This window comes from Opisthocomus hoazin, chromosome 18 (assembly GCF_030867145.1).
Source record: "Opisthocomus hoazin isolate bOpiHoa1 chromosome 18, bOpiHoa1.hap1, whole genome shotgun sequence".
NCBI lineage: Eukaryota > Metazoa > Chordata > Aves > Opisthocomiformes > Opisthocomidae > Opisthocomus > Opisthocomus hoazin.
The window spans coordinates 15,680,484-15,695,823 of record NC_134431.1 but is presented as its reverse complement, the minus strand read 5'-3'; positions in this window follow the sequence as shown (position 1 = coordinate 15,695,823).

Sequence of the window (15,340 nt, the reverse complement as noted above, 5' to 3'; positions counted from 1 at the left end):
CACCCTTTCCAAGAGCCTCTGAGAAGGGCTCTGTGGGGGAGCAGGGCGGCGGGTGCAGGTGACACATTCCGGTTGGGTTTGAGGAAAGGTGAGAAGGAAGGAGTGACTTCTGGGTTCTTCTGAATTTTCTGCTGTGTCGATGGAGGGGAAGGGCTCAGCTGGGGGCTAGGACGCTGGGGAGGGAGCAGAGAGCTCTGCAAAAGGGGTGTTGGACTAGATGACCCACAGAGGTCCCTTCCAACCCCTTCCATTCTGTGATTCTGTGATTCTGATTCTGTGTTGGAGGCTGTTGGATGGCCCAGTCCACTTGCCCAATGCTCCCATGGGTGAGAACACCCCCTGTCCCGGGGGTGCCCGGGGGGCCAGCAGCTCCCAAGCTTTAGGGGGGCTCGGGTCTTTTCTGGGGTTTGGGGTGGGGAGAGACAAATGCAGCCCGTGTCTCCTCTGTGATGATGCAGGGCCTGATGCTCAGGACCGAAGGGCTGGCCTCAAAGCTGGGCCAGCGCGAGGGGCTCTTTGAGGGGGTCTGTGGCACGGCAGGAGTTTTGCACAGGTCCAGCTTTTCCCCCTGTGCAGGAACCGCCTGCGAAGCCGAGCAGGACTCGTGGGCAGAGGGAAAAACGTATGTACCGTGGTGGTAAGAGCCCCAGGAGCTGACGTCCCTCAGCACGTGATCCTGGAACAAGGTCCAGTCAACGCGAGGGGGAATGCCCACCCGCGCAGCAGCCACCTGACAGGAGGGAACTGCCGCTATCTTTCAAACGGCTTGAAGTGGCTCAGTGTAATGGGACTGGTTTTATCCTTTTATTCTTTGCCTAGGGGAGATTTGAGCTTTATCCTGCCTCGTGAGCTTGAGAAATTTATGTAGCTAACTTTCTGTTCTTCGGGCTGATTGCCTCCCTTTTGCACGCCTTCAGGAGATGGTTTCCTTCGTTTTTTTTCCTCCCCCGGCACCATTTCACTGCGCTCTCCTGCCCTGAAGAGCTTTGGTCACTGTTGTGATGGAGGAGAGCAATGATGAAAAATTATATTCTCTGAGCACATACCCGTTACTAAGGCTGATGCATGGAGGATCCTTCAGCTCTGCCTTTGCTTTGGCTACGTCTGGAACAGGGATGCTGTGGCAATAAGCTAAAGCCCAGTTACAGCCCAGCATTTCACTGGTCGACAGCAGCTCTGCATCGTGGACTCCTCCACAAAGAAGTTATCCAGACGCCGGGGGAGAGCAGGGAACGAATCATGGGAGGACAGGGATGACTCCACTTTCTGTCTCCCAAGGCTTTCATGCTGTTGGCACTGACAAGAATTTTCTTCGCTGTGTCTCTGATTAGCGGCGCCAAAGACGTTGTAACGCATCGCTGAGTTTCCAGAGGCAGAGCTCTGCTGCTGGGAAGGCCGTCAGACCGGCTGCCCGTGCATGCAGCATCCCTCTGGATGAAGGCAGAAGGTGGGAAAATAAAGCTTTTTATCCAAATGAGCTTCAGCATAGAGCCAAGGGGTCTCTGTTCCTGTGCAAAAGCCCCTCCTGGCATTGCAGGCAGGAGCGCTGGGTTATCGTGCCCACACAGTGCCATGGCTCCCGACCATGAGCCGAGTCCGGTCCCGCTCTGAACCTCCGCTTTATAAATGAATGTGTAAGAGAAATGTGAGCATAACACAGCTTTCCAGGAAGTTACTCTGCAGATGAACTTACCGTCTCCTTAGCTTAAGGCCTGGGTAAAGAACTAATTATGTGGACCTCAGCTTAAATCTCTTTCCACAAAGATGGATTTGTGACTCTTGCCATCTTCCCCCAGAGGATTGCAACCTCATTTTGTTCCTCATGAACTTCTGCTGAGGTGTAAAATAACAACAATCTTGAGAGCTCAAATCGCTGAAGGATGGATTAAATTATAATGCAATCAGTCCGAAAGACCTTCTGTCTGCAAGTGGCAGCATTAGGCTGTCCCGGGAGCGGGCAGCCGCGCGCTGCCGGAGCAGGATTACCCAGCCTGTGCCGACTGCTTTGTCTTCACCAGGAAACTGCATTTCTTGGGCAGAGGGATTACATTATCAGCTGCCGAGTGTGTTCCTCGGGTGCCTTGGCATCACCCTGCCTAGGCCAGGACTCGCTCTGAGAAAAGCTATATAAACCCATGACAAAAAAAGACGCGGACGGCAATGAATATTTCGAGGTCTGCAGCACATTCCTGGGGAAGGATTGCTTCCGACTTGCCATCTCTGCATGGATTTTAAATCACAACTCAAGAAGCAAAGCCCCGTCTGCGGTCTGTTAGTATGTGTTTGTATAGGATTTAGCATAGCAGGGCTCCAATCCCCACTGAGACTTTCAGGACTAAACTGCTATAAATAAGCAGGACAGAGCCCATGGGATGATTTTCAGGCGTTTGGCAAACCCTGGGCCATGGCCTCGCAGCCCTCGCGCAGCTCGGGGAGCAGCCGGGCGAGCAGAAGCGCCCGGCCACGGCCGATCCTGCCGGCTCCTGCCCTGCTCCCCGTCCCGCTGAGCCCTTCGCCCTGGGGGTCCCGCACGCTGCTCCTCCGGACGCCCCAAGCCGCCGCGGCTCGCTCACGGGGAAAACAGGGCTGATTTCTGGAGCGGCAGCTCGGTGCGCTGAGCGCCCAGCAGGACGCTGGGCGGGAACCACGTAGGAAACAAGACGTTTCACAAGCGCCAGTGCAAAGGGACGTTGGGTTCCTCATGGCTCCTCGTAGCTGGCCGCAAGTCCTCTTGGAGGTTTTGTCCCTGTTCAGGGCAGGTTCGAGGTCGCTTTGCCACAGAGGCTTTTTTTGCCTATATAAATTCTGTTTTATCTGCTTCTTGAATGAAGCATCTGAGCTGACCAAGCTTTCCTCTCGCCCCTTATTTTTCACAAAAGGTGCAGAGATTTAATTATATTTTGGGCTCTGTTCAATTCAGCTGCTCCCTGTCAATGAGTTCAACGGTCTGCGCGGAGCAGAAGGGAAGCAGTGGAAGGGGATGCAGACAGAGCAAGGCTGCTTTTTCTTAAGAAACTCTGCTAAAAAGACATCTTCTTTCTGGAGGCGAGCCAGTGCTGCCCTCTGCTCCATGCTCAGCCCGCACAGAAGCCTCAGCGTTGGTTGGCCGTGCTTATTAGGATGCTTTGAGAAAAGCGAGCCTTGAGGCCCCTGCCCTGGTACGCTGCAGAAGGTAGGCTGAGCCTGGCCTTGGCCCTTTGGCTGTTCGTCTGCCTTGTTCCTAGACAGTGGAATGGAGAATTTTTCCTGAAAACATCCTTGTCTCCCCAGGCTGAAGTCTGCAGGTTTACCCCAGCCTCCCCCGAGCAGGAGGGAGCTCAGATGATGGGGATTGAGCTGGCCTGGGGCTCCCCAGTGCCTGGACACCATTCCCAATTTATCAGAAGTCTCGCTTTTTAGCGTCTTTGTTAAGTCTGCTTAGAAGTGGTTTTTTGTTTGTTTGTTGTTTTGTTTTTTTTCAGGGGAGTTTGGTAGTGTTTTGGGTTGTTTTTCTGTGTTTGTTTTTTTTTTTTTTGTGTGTGAAAGGGTTGCTGTGCTGAAATGGTGCTTTCTTTGCCACGTGGCAAGTGGAGTGGGTGCCCCCTCCCATGCCACCGGGGCCCTTCTGCGGCTGCAGAAAATGAGAACAAACGGGAGTGACAAGCAGTGAACCGAAGCAGGACAAATGGAAAACCAAGATGCTCAGTGAAATATTTAGTGAACCATTTTGAGCAAGGAAAAGATTGTTCCTCTTCTATTTATTATAAGGTTTGGAAGCTCGCAGAAGGCTGAACGCCTGCAGTCAAGCCTTGCTTTCTGTTTGCACATTTCCTCGCGTTAAGGCAGGGAAGATGTGAAAATGCTTTTGATCAGAGGCACTTAAATAGCAGAAGTGTCCTGTACAAGCGTGTTTGCCTGCTCTGGTGTACTCAGGCACGTGTCTCAGCTGGGGCTCGGTGGCACGCGGCGGCGGTGGCATCTCCCCTGGCAGACCTGGGACGGCCATGCCTCGGAGCGGGAGGTAATGCAGGTTTCGTGTCAGCCTCGTCCCAGGTCCCCTGAGCCACCTTGGCCGCTGCGCCGCAGGGATGCTGGGTTGTTCTGGGATGGATGTTTGCTCTCGGCTGCATGTCTGCGACAAGGGCACAAATGTAATGTCAAAAGAAACCACTTTGGTAATGTACTCAAAGGTAAATATTTTATATAGTACTATAGTAATGTGATGTATTGCCTTCTTGACATGCTTTGCTTTTTCCCCGAGGTTCTGGGATCTGGGGCCGTTAGCGGGGCTGGATTCCTGTGTCCTCTCCAGGGCCTGGTGTTGCCTTTTTCACAAGGTGCTGAATTTCTGTCCCTACAAAACGGTAAGAGCAACTCCATTGCAGTTCCTGGAAAAAAGTGTGTTCTGATTATACAGTGGTTATTGTTTTAAGCTCTCAGGATCAATAGTGCTATATTAAAGCAAGGTACTTGCTCCTTCCTGACGTGCAATGTGAAAGGAGATTCATGATGATAAATGTGCAGAAGCCCGCATGCTGGGTGCCAGGGACCTCAGCTGGGGAACAGCTACAAGGCACAGGCCAGTGAGTCTTCACATCAATGGATACAGCTATATGTCTAATTTTTACTTACTGATAACTGTAGTACCTGGGCAATGAGTTACTAGCTTAGCAATTTCATCAAAGGCATCTGCAATACAGTGCACGCTCTGCAAAGCTCGGGCTGTAAACTGAGATGTCTGCCATATGTAAAACATATCACAGAATCCCAGCATGGCAGGGGTTGGAAGGGAGCTCTGTGGGTCATCTAGTCCAACCCCCCCTGCCAAAGCAGGGTCACCCAGAGCAGGCTGCACAGGACCTTGTCCAGCTGGGTCTTGAATATCTCCAGAGAAGGAGACTCCACAACCTCCCCGGGCAGCCTGTGCCAGGGCTCTGTCACCCTCAGAGGGAAGAAGTTCTTCCTCATGTTCAGCTGGAACTTCCTCTGCTTCAGTTTGTGCCCATTGCCCCTTGTCCTGTCACTGGGCACCACTGAAAAGAGTCTGGCCCCATCCTCCTGACACCCACCCTGCAGATATTTATGAGCATATATTAGGTCCCCTCTCAGCCTTCTCTTCTCCAGGCTGAACAAGCCCAGCTCCCTCAGCCTCTCCTCGTAGGAGAGATGCTCCAGTCCCCTCATCATCCTCGTAGCCCTCTGCTGGACTCTCTCCAGTAGCTCCTCATCTTTCTTGAACTGGGGAGCCCAGAACTGGACACAGCACTGCAGATGGGGCCTCACCAGGGCAGAGCAGAGGGGAAGGAGAACCTCCCTCGACCTGCTGGCCACACTCCACCCCAGGATCCCATTGGCCTTCTTGGCAACCAGGGCACACTACTGGCTCAGACAGCTTTAGCTATCAGACAGCTTTAAGCAATCAGCAAAGTGTTTGCCTTTGACCAAAACCAAAGCCTTTGCACAGCACCAATGTCACCATCTGATTGGCACAAGACGTCATCAGCGCTGTCTGGGGGTGTTTTTTATCCCCCCCCGACATCTGCCTGGGGAAAGCCATGTGAGATATTGCAAGAACCTCGTCCCTGCTTTGCCGGTGCCCCGAAGGCCGGTGACGGGATGTGAAACCCCCGACGCCAAGGGCTGGGTGCTGCGCGTGGAGCAGTGAGTGCTCGAAGTTCATGTTAGCAGAGGGCTGTAAATGCTCCTCGCATTACCTGGCCATTACGTTCCAATCAATATGGTTTTCACAGACCAGGATTAGTTATGTCACCTTTTGTACTCCAAGGTAACTCAAAGTACTTCATAAAGTAATGAGTTTAGCTATAGATAGCACAGGTTAATGGTGCGGCCGTTACGTACTCAGTGATAAAGCTTCCACGCAGCCTTGGATATTATAAATCTGGTTTATTAACAATGGAAATATTGACAGAGACCTGATTCTTCCTTATTCCTTCTGCAACCTCCCAGGGATTTTTGACAATCCACTTCTGGCAGCTTCCAGCACAGAGAGAGAGACTTTAATCTCTCAGAGGAAAACTGCAACTTTGGGGTGAGCATTAACCCATCGATTTATATTTGCAAACATCTGCAAGTGTTTGCAGGCTGAACCGGAGCCAGGATAAGCGTAAACCAGAGGGGCTGTGCTAATTCTGCAAACCAAAACAGGTTTGAATTGCTTTGAAATGATGCTGGCTGGACATGGCTGGCCCGGCTCTCCATCCTTCCCGTCTCACCGCCCAGCCTGAGCATCACGCCGGGCTGGGTCCAACAGCTGCCGAGCGTGAGATGACGGTGCTGCCATGGTTTTGTCACCAGCTCTAAAGGTAGATGTTTAAAGGTGTAAATGACAAGTGAGCACCTGGTGCCAGGGAAGCCCGCGGCTCACCAAGGAAAATGTACCAGGAGCATCCTACACAGATGGATTTAACGACTAAAAATGCCCCTAATGGCAGCTGCTGTGTTAATTAAATCCCCGCAGGAGGTGCAGGCTCTGCTGGGTGACCCGGCCTCGCAGCAGGAGGAGGAGAGGCTGTTCAGGAGCGGCCAGGAGCCACTCGCAGGCAGTCCCCCCCGTTTTCCCCTGCCCCACAGCTCCAGGGCTCTCCCCACGCTGATGGCCCCTGCTGTTATTTGACTTATTGCCTTCAGAGAAAAACAGCTCTGACAGATCCGACACCCGCTCCCGGTGTCCACTGAGCGGTGCCGGAGCCAGGCAGCACCCTGAGCCTGCACTGACACTAAAATATCTCATTAGTTACTCCTAATCCTTTTTTCCTTCCAGGTGTGTACAGCCCCCCCGCCCCCCCAGTTTTACGCTCGGCTCCAGGGCAGGGCCGGTGCATGGTTTGGGGTTCACAGCCCCACCCACACTCAGCGAGACCCTGGCCCCGGGGTGTGAATCCCCAATCAGCTGCAGGGGGTTGGAGAGTTTCCCTGTTGCTGCTGGTGGAAACAGCCCTTCCTAAAGCCAGCGAGTTGCTAATTAACGCAAAACCACAGAGTCACTTCAAGTGAAATTTCCCCTTCCAACCCTGTCAACCCAGCACAGCTCACCAAAGCCCTCAGGCGTTTCAGAAAAGGTTTGGGGTCATTTGGGTTAGGCCGGCTTAAAAACCACCTTCCCGAGGAGGCGGATGAAAGGTGTCTACTGAGGCGTCCCTCTCCCCCCCGCCTCTCACCTCCATCAAGATGGGGCTGGATGGTGGGCAGCAGCGGGGAGTGCAAACCTGCCAGCAAGCCACAGCCTTTCAGAATAAAGCATAGCCAGGAGGTTGCATTAAATTTTTACTTTTCAACCCTGGCCATGGCACGAGGCCCTTGTCACCGGGCTGGAGGTGTGCTAGCTTGCAGCCCAGTCCTCACGTGCCCATCATGGGGAGACTCTGCCATCCTTCGCAGCCACCCCCCCCCGCTGCTGCCTCCCTGCTCACAAAAAAATAAAAAATATTTTCTCATTTAAAAAAAGCAGGTGGGGAGGGGGAGGGCGAGGCGAGGAGCAGGGGAGATGGATTGTGCTGTGGCACTGAGAGGAGTGCGGAGAAGCCGTACATTAATCATTGCGGGGGGGGGGGATGTGGAAATCCTACAGCTCTATCAGGAGAAAGCATTTGCTGTTGTGAAACGATGCTGCTGCAAAGGTCCCGGTGTGCCTGCGGCTCCCTGCTCGGGAGCTGGTCCAGCCCTGCTGCCGGGTGGGGAATCCCAGCTCCCAGGCTTCGGGGTTCAGGCTGGGAGCACCCGACCCCCTCCCCTTAGCACCCAGTGCCCTCTCTGCTTTGCACCAACACATAGAGCTTTGATGTCTCGTTAATTCTGTCCCCCGGTGCAGGATCTGCCCTTTGCGGGAAAGGAGAATGTTGTAAATAATAACCCGAGCATCGCTGCCGCCATCTGAGCAGCGGGCAGTGCCCGTGAGAGTGCTGGTGAAGCCCATTGCCATCGCGTACCCTCGCCTAACCTTGGTGCCTCTCAGTTTACACCGGGATTAAGAGGGTTACCCTCACCTAAACTTGGTGCTGCTCAGTTTACATCACGTACCCTCACCTAAAGTTGCTGCCTCTTAGTTTACACCGGCATTAAGAGGGATGCTGCCGCGCTGGCTAATGAGTGCGCATGGCGTGGTGCTGCCATCGCTGTGGCTGGAAGGACAAGCGCCGGGGGTATCTACAAGGTAAGTAGTCAAAGCAGCTACCTAGCTGGGCACGTGATTCCTGCAGGTGTCCATGTGTCTCGGTGTCCCCTCGGTATCCCACACACACATCTGGGTTGTTTGCAGCACCTCGAGATTGATGGCTGAGGAACACAGCTGATCACTGGGTCTCCTTTGCAACAGAAGTGCATAATAATAATAATAATTCAGCATCCTCCTCCTCCTCTTCTGAGGAAAGAAGCCAAAGCTCAGACTCAGGGCTCCTGTTGGCACCAGTGTGCGCCTATGCAGGGCAGAAGGGATGCGCATGCCGAGGGACTGTGAAGGCAAAAGTCCTCAGCTGTGGCTCACACACAGGACTGCACGGTGCCCTCAGTTACAGCCCAGCAAATTCTGCTTTATACGTGAGAGGAGTTTTGGGGAAAACAAACCCAGGACTTTGTGTTCTTTATTTATTTTTTTTTTTAATTTTTTGAGACAAAGAGGCAGCTTGGCCAGTGGTTAATAAAAGCACTTCATCTTCCCCATGCTTCCTCTGCCCACCTGGGGCCTGTTTTGATAGTAGTGTAATAGTGCATGTAAAGTTTTGGTTGGTCTTTTTTTTTGTCACCTAAAACTGCTTAATGTGTCTGTTAGGTTTTGGTTAAAAAACTGCTCTCTGTTTAAAAATATTACTGGGGAGAAAAGGTCTTGGCAATGCAGGGGTTTTAGTTGGGAAAACAAAGAAAAGTTCTTTATTTCATTTATTGAAAAAAAAAAAATCCCTGTGTGCTTCAGTTTGATCTGAACCAAATTCTACCACCAATTCTGGTGTCTGCCTTTGACTTGGGAGGAAAAAACCCCAACCCAAAATCCTACGGTAATAACTGTGATAATAATTGTTATTATTTCAAATTTTGGTACAAACGCCCATGGATTTAGAGGAGGATGGCTGTTTCCATCAGCTCAGTCAAACTGTTGACACGGTCAAAGTTAAGCATGCAACTAAATCATTTGAGGAACAAGACTTTCTGCAGGCAGATAAGAGCCTAATAACGCGACGATGAGAGCCCAGACTTCCACAGATAGTAGAAACTAATATTTGTGATGCAACACTCTTGCATTATTCAGTAGTTAAAGATAATTCTAAGAAACAGAACAGCTTGAGAATTAGAAAAACTAGCAATAAAATATTCTTAGTTGACTCCTGGGGGAAGTAAATTGCCATGTACAGGATTTGCATTCATCTTAATGTTTATTAAAAATGAGACAGCGCTGCTTTCCACATGCTCGGCTGGAATCGCTCCACGGTTTGCTGGAACCGGGCGTCCTTCCCGGCCCTTGCTCAGTCCCCGGTGAGTGTGGGACCTGCTGAGGCCTCATGCTAACTCGTGGCATACGTGGGTTGATGTTGGGGTGGGGGTGGTGGAGACCCAACTATTCTTTCAGGCCTGGTGAAAGTCCCTGGGATGACGCCGGCATTTGCTGCCAGCGCTAATTGCTAATTGCAATCACAGTTCAGCCTCGCAGCAGGGTGTTCGTGCCTGCGCCAAGGGCTCTCGGTGAACCATAGAATCATGAGTCATTAAGGTTGGAAAAGACCTCTAAGATCATCAAGTCCAACCACCCACCCAACACCACCCCACCTGCTAAACCATGCCCTCAAGTGCCAAATCTACACGTTATTTTTGAACCCCTCCAGGGATGGGGACTCAACCAACCTACCTGGGCAGCCTGGTCCAATGCCTGACCACTCCTTCAGGAAAGAAATTTTTTGCTGTATCCAATCTAAACCTCCCCTGACACAACTTGAGGCCATTGCCTCTTGTCCTATCACTAGTTAACTGGGAGAAGAGACCAACACCCACCTCACTACATCCTCCTCTCAGGTAGCTGTAGAGAGCAACAAGGTCCCCCCTCAGACTCCTCCTCTCCAGACTAAACAGCCCCAGCTCCCTTAGCTGCTCCTCATCAGACTTGTTCTCCAGACCCCTCACCAGCCTCACTGCCCTTCTCTGGACACGCTCCAGCCCCTCAATGCCTTCTTGTAGTGAGGGGCCCAAAGCTGAACACAGTACTCGAGGTGTGGCCTCACCAGTGCCGAGTACAGGGGCACGATCACCTCCCCGCTCCTGTTGGCCACACCATTCCTGATCCAAGCCAGGATGCCGCTGGCCTGCTTGGCCACCTGGGCACACTACTGGCTCCTGGTCAGCCGCCTGTTGACCAACACCCCAAGATCTTTTTCCGCTGGGCATCTTGCCAGACACGAAAGCTGGAAACACTAAGGGAAAAGCAGCCTAAGAATTAAAGCGAGAAGCTGGTGGCCTAAAGGAGGGGCATGCGGAGAAGTGCTGCTGGACTCAGTGATGGCAACACGAAGGCGCTTCCACGCTCCTTGCTGTGTGCACAGCAGCGTCTCCAGTCATGGCTTTGCATGTGCAGAGAAGGTGGAGAAATACAACTGGGAGCAGCAAGCTCAGGTTTCCTCTGCTGAGCATCAGCTGGTCCAGGGTGCTCAGTCTTCTTCTGAACCACTCCTGTTCCCTGGGAGCAAAAGGGCTGGCTGCTCTCCCCTCGCTGCAGCTCACCTGGACGAGCTGCAGGGCTGCGGGCCAGGGGCTGGACGGCCCGACGCAGCAGCCACGGGGGTTACCAGCTCGTTAGCAAGCGAGCACCCCGGGATGTGCCTGAATTGTCCTAAAGCACAAAGATCTTGAGTTGCAGGGAACGAAATCGCCACCCGACTGATTTGCACCGAGTTTAGTGCAGCACAAACGCGTCCGCACGGGGCTGCGGGAGCAACCTGCAGCCCCCACCGCCTCCTCACTGCGAGCCCTGCTTCTTGCTTAACGAATGCAAATTTCCCAGCACTGGACAAGGGCAGGAGCACCCGGGATCTCTGCACGCCCCACTGACGTCTGTGTACGTGGACCCACACCTCCAACCAGGCGCCCGTTCACCGGCAAGGGGAAGTCTGCCGTCAGCAGCGAATGAGCTGGGCTGTGCACGTGGACAAGGAAAGGGAAATCAAAAAATTAAGAAAATAAAAAGCAAGAGACTATTCAAAAGGGGGACTTTATTTTTATTACACTGGAGCCAGGCATCAGTGCGCCAGTTCAGCTTTGATACACAATAAATCAGCAAAGCTGTCACTCAGTTTGGAAACCAAGATTGCAGTGGCACTAAAAACACATTGAAAACATTTACTTTCTTCCCTTGTTTTTTTTTCCTCTTTTGTTTTTTGGTACAAAAATGGTACAAACAACAATACAAAATATTTGTGCTGTTGACGGTTACAAAAAAAGGTTTTTGAACTGGGTTAACGGACGCAAACTGCTTTTGCGCTTCAGCGTGAATACAGCAGAAGTCTTCCTTGAGAACAACTACAGTCATGCGGGCTGCTACACAGCTTCTCCATCATTAAAGGAAACATGCAAAACCATCATTAAAATAAAAAAAAAGGAAAGTGCTCTAATTATACATCTATATGCGGTTGGTTTTTTCCCCTATCTGATTTGTAGCTTCAAGCACTAACTATATTATGTACACATTGTGTGAGCAATTGTAGATGGGGTTGGTGTGTACTGGAGAGAACTTTCATTTTCCCCGTGAAACTGAGTTATCGTTACGTGGGAGACACCTACGTTGTCTAGCTGCTCTTTTAAACATATGCATTCATCGTTATACGACATTCCCCCCCCCCAATATTTTTTTTCACACTTACAATGAAGAGCTCCAAAAGACATCACAAATAAAAGTCCCATATTTTACCTTTAATATGTTTTCTGAGACTAAACAAAGTTGCAATCTTGGCATACTGTGTTGTGCAGACCCTGCACTGACCACCACCGCTCTCCAACGCCCGAACGTCCACCCCATGCGACACAGTCGCAGGCGATACAGCCATCTCCCAGGTCCCACTCACTCCCGGAGGCTGGATTTGGAGATGGCCATCCCTAAAAACCCCTTCAAAGGGGCCCAAAGCGGCTCAGCTGCAGGGGAGCAAACTCCCCACCACCACCTGACAACGGCCAACGGCATCGTCTGGTCCAACAAAAAAGGGGGAAGAAAAAAAAGCAAAGAAAACACAAAACCAGAAGCAAAACTATGACGAGCACACAGGACACCCAGGACAGACTTGCCTGCTCACTGTCATTAACTACCTGCTGCATCCCCTCGTTGCCTCTCCAAGCGTTTCCGTCAGGGATGCTTCTCCCTGTTTACAGGCTACATAACAACCAGGCGGGACGGGGCTGCACCGCGGCCGTGGGGCCGTGCTGTGGGTACCGCAGCGATGTTGGACCCCCCGGCTTGGGGATGCGCAGCCCTCACGCCTGGCAGGCAGGGAGGGGGTGCCCGGCGTGCCCCGACGCGTGGGGAGCTCAGCGTCCCCGTCCCTCGGCAGCGCGGAGAGCTGCGGCGGCGTCTGGGTGCGACACCGGTGTTTCGGGGATGGGGTCCCACCTGAAAGCAAGTCCTTCCCCACCGCCTCGTGGCGTGCAGAGTGGGGGCTCGAAGGCGTGGGCACCGCTTCTTTAAGTAGTTCAAGTTTAATGCTTTAGCTGAGATTAGCCAGAGAGCAAGGATTCGGGCTCAATGCGCTAACCACTGCTGTGGCCTGTAAGGAAAAACGGCAACTGTGCATTCAAAGCCGCTGTTTCCCGGCCCCGGCTCCTCGCAAGCCACCGTCACCTCCAGCCGCGAATGGCAACGCCTCGACACACCCTCGAGGGACAGAGCGGGGGGACACCAACCGCACAGTCACCTCTTCCGTGGGATTCTTTGGATGAACGTGTTTTCTTAGCTGGGTTACAAACCGTGAGTAATATTAGTAAGCAAAAAGGTTCGCAAAGCGATCTGTTTCCACTGCACCACGTGCTCCTCGCTTACCTTCTGCCGGTCCCACCGCGAGGAAAAGGGTCTGATGCTGCTGCTACTTGTGGGGCTGTGAAGCTCAGTGGTGGAGGATGCGGGGAGGAGGAGGAGGAGGAAGAGGAGGAGGAGAAAGAGGAGGAGGTCCTGCAGAGGGAGACTGAGCAGAACTGGGTCAAAAGACAATAAACGAGTTGGTTTGATTTATAGCTTGTGGAGCTGGAATGGCTGGGTTGCAAGTGCTGCAGAAAAAATATCCGCTGATTTTAAAAAGAAGTCTCCAATGGAAACAGGTTGGTTTATTTTTAATCACTCAAACAGTTTTGTTTGACTTAGGTTGCATAAATGTTCTCAAAAACCTGAAATGTTTAGACAAGCTGAAGTCTGACAGTGTCTCCTTCACGGCCAAGCAGCTCCTTCCAGCACAGGGCCCATCCTCGGCTGACAGCGGCGCGATGCACGCTGCCCACCGGCCCCTGCAGCCCCCGGCCCCGCAGCAGCTGTCCCCTTCCCGACCCGAAACCCATCGCCCCGGCCACAGCTGCTGCAGACATCAAGCACCAGGCGCTCTGGGGCAGGGATTGAGCTCTCGGGGAAGGGGGGCCAGGTGGACTGCACTGCACGGCTTACAGCGGGGACCCAGCTGACCGGCATCGCGGGATCCAGACAGCATCCCGGGAGCAGGCGGGCAGCAGCAGCACCCCAACGGATGGAGAACCACCGGCATCGCCCCGGCCCTCGAGCCACGTCCTTCTCCCGAGTCGGTGATGAGGTTACGGTGACGGACACAAAACACCGACGGGTAGTCATCGGCAAGAAACGCTACGTGCTTTTTTATTATTCAGCTTCTGCAGAGGTGCAAAGCCCAGGTGGCGAAATGCTCCAGCCCATGGCTTTTCCGAAAGAAAAGGTGAAGAACCGAGAGTGCCCGTGGGTAAAGGGCAGCAGCGGCCAGGCGGCTGGAGGACAGGGGCTGCCAGGTTTGCCGGGGAGGGGGACGCTACGTGGCAGCAGCAAACTAAGACTTTCATAGTGCTCACACGAGATGAGAGTTCCCAACGATGGAAGAGGAATTTGGGAAGGCGTCCGGCGCTGGTGGTTTGCCAGGCGCCGCGCTTCACCCCGGCCGAGGCACAAGCTGCCGGCCCGCGCCCGTGGAACTGCGTCCTCGCCTCGCTGCTGCCATCGAGCCGTCCCTCTCCCGCGGTCCCAGCCATCGCCTTCTGGTTTCCTCAAGAAAGGTGGGTGAGCGTGCGTTCGCCCTCCGAGCCATGACGACCCACCGACCGACCGACCGACCACCACAAAAAAGCAAGCTCGCACCCCTGGCAGTTAATAACATCCCGGTGATGTTGGAGTCCCCTCGGGCAGACTTTTACCACATTCCACTTCATACAAGACACATTTCAAATGCTCATTAATTTACAGAAATTGCATTTTATAGAAAATATGATACAATGAAATATAAAATGCACTAGGAGCATTTCAAAAATCTAGAGAGACGATCTTGCAGCTTCGTATACCCTCTGAAACGCCGCCCACTCCCCACCCCAAGCTCTCGTCCTCTCATTCTCCCGCTCGCTCGGCGCACGCTCTCGCTCCCCCCCGCCCCCCCACCCCCCGTAACTCTTAGCATTTGACTTGAGAATTAATTGAGATATCAAAAAAGCGTGATTATCCCCTGGATAATCACGTTCCAATACTGTGCACATTCTTGGATTTAAATGAAAATATATCTAAGCACTTTTACAAGTTTTAGCGGACCCACTGCAAAATCGTCTGCAGAATATAAAACACAGGTAATCCAAGATTTCATAGCACATTAATTAAGTGGCTCATAATCCATTAAATGTGGTTTATATTACACATCCATGCAGTCTAAATCATTTTACAAACATTAGACATAAACCCACTAGTCCAAATCAGTAAAGGAAAAATGTCATAAAAAAAGCTAATAACTATCTGTTATTGGTTAAACTGACCCTACATATAAACTAGGTAGTATGCTACCATGTATAATACTGATGTTGAATTACGCCTGGATGCTGCAAAACCTCCTTACTGCTTACTTGGCAATGCTTGAGCATATTAACCACACGATACTGAACAGGCCCTCGTTGCACTTCTTCTCCAAAAAAACACACTTACTACAGATAGCAGCGCCTACCCATCAAATAGAAAGGACACACATTAGCTGAGTTACACGATGTTGTTGAGCTTTGGCTACTAACGCTCCAAGGCATTAATATTCTACTAGACTAACTTCATACTTACGGATGGCGAAAGTGCTGATAAACTCTTCCTGCCCTTCGCACTGCCCCGGCCTCGAGCGGAGCCGCTACGCAACCCCTCGCCTCA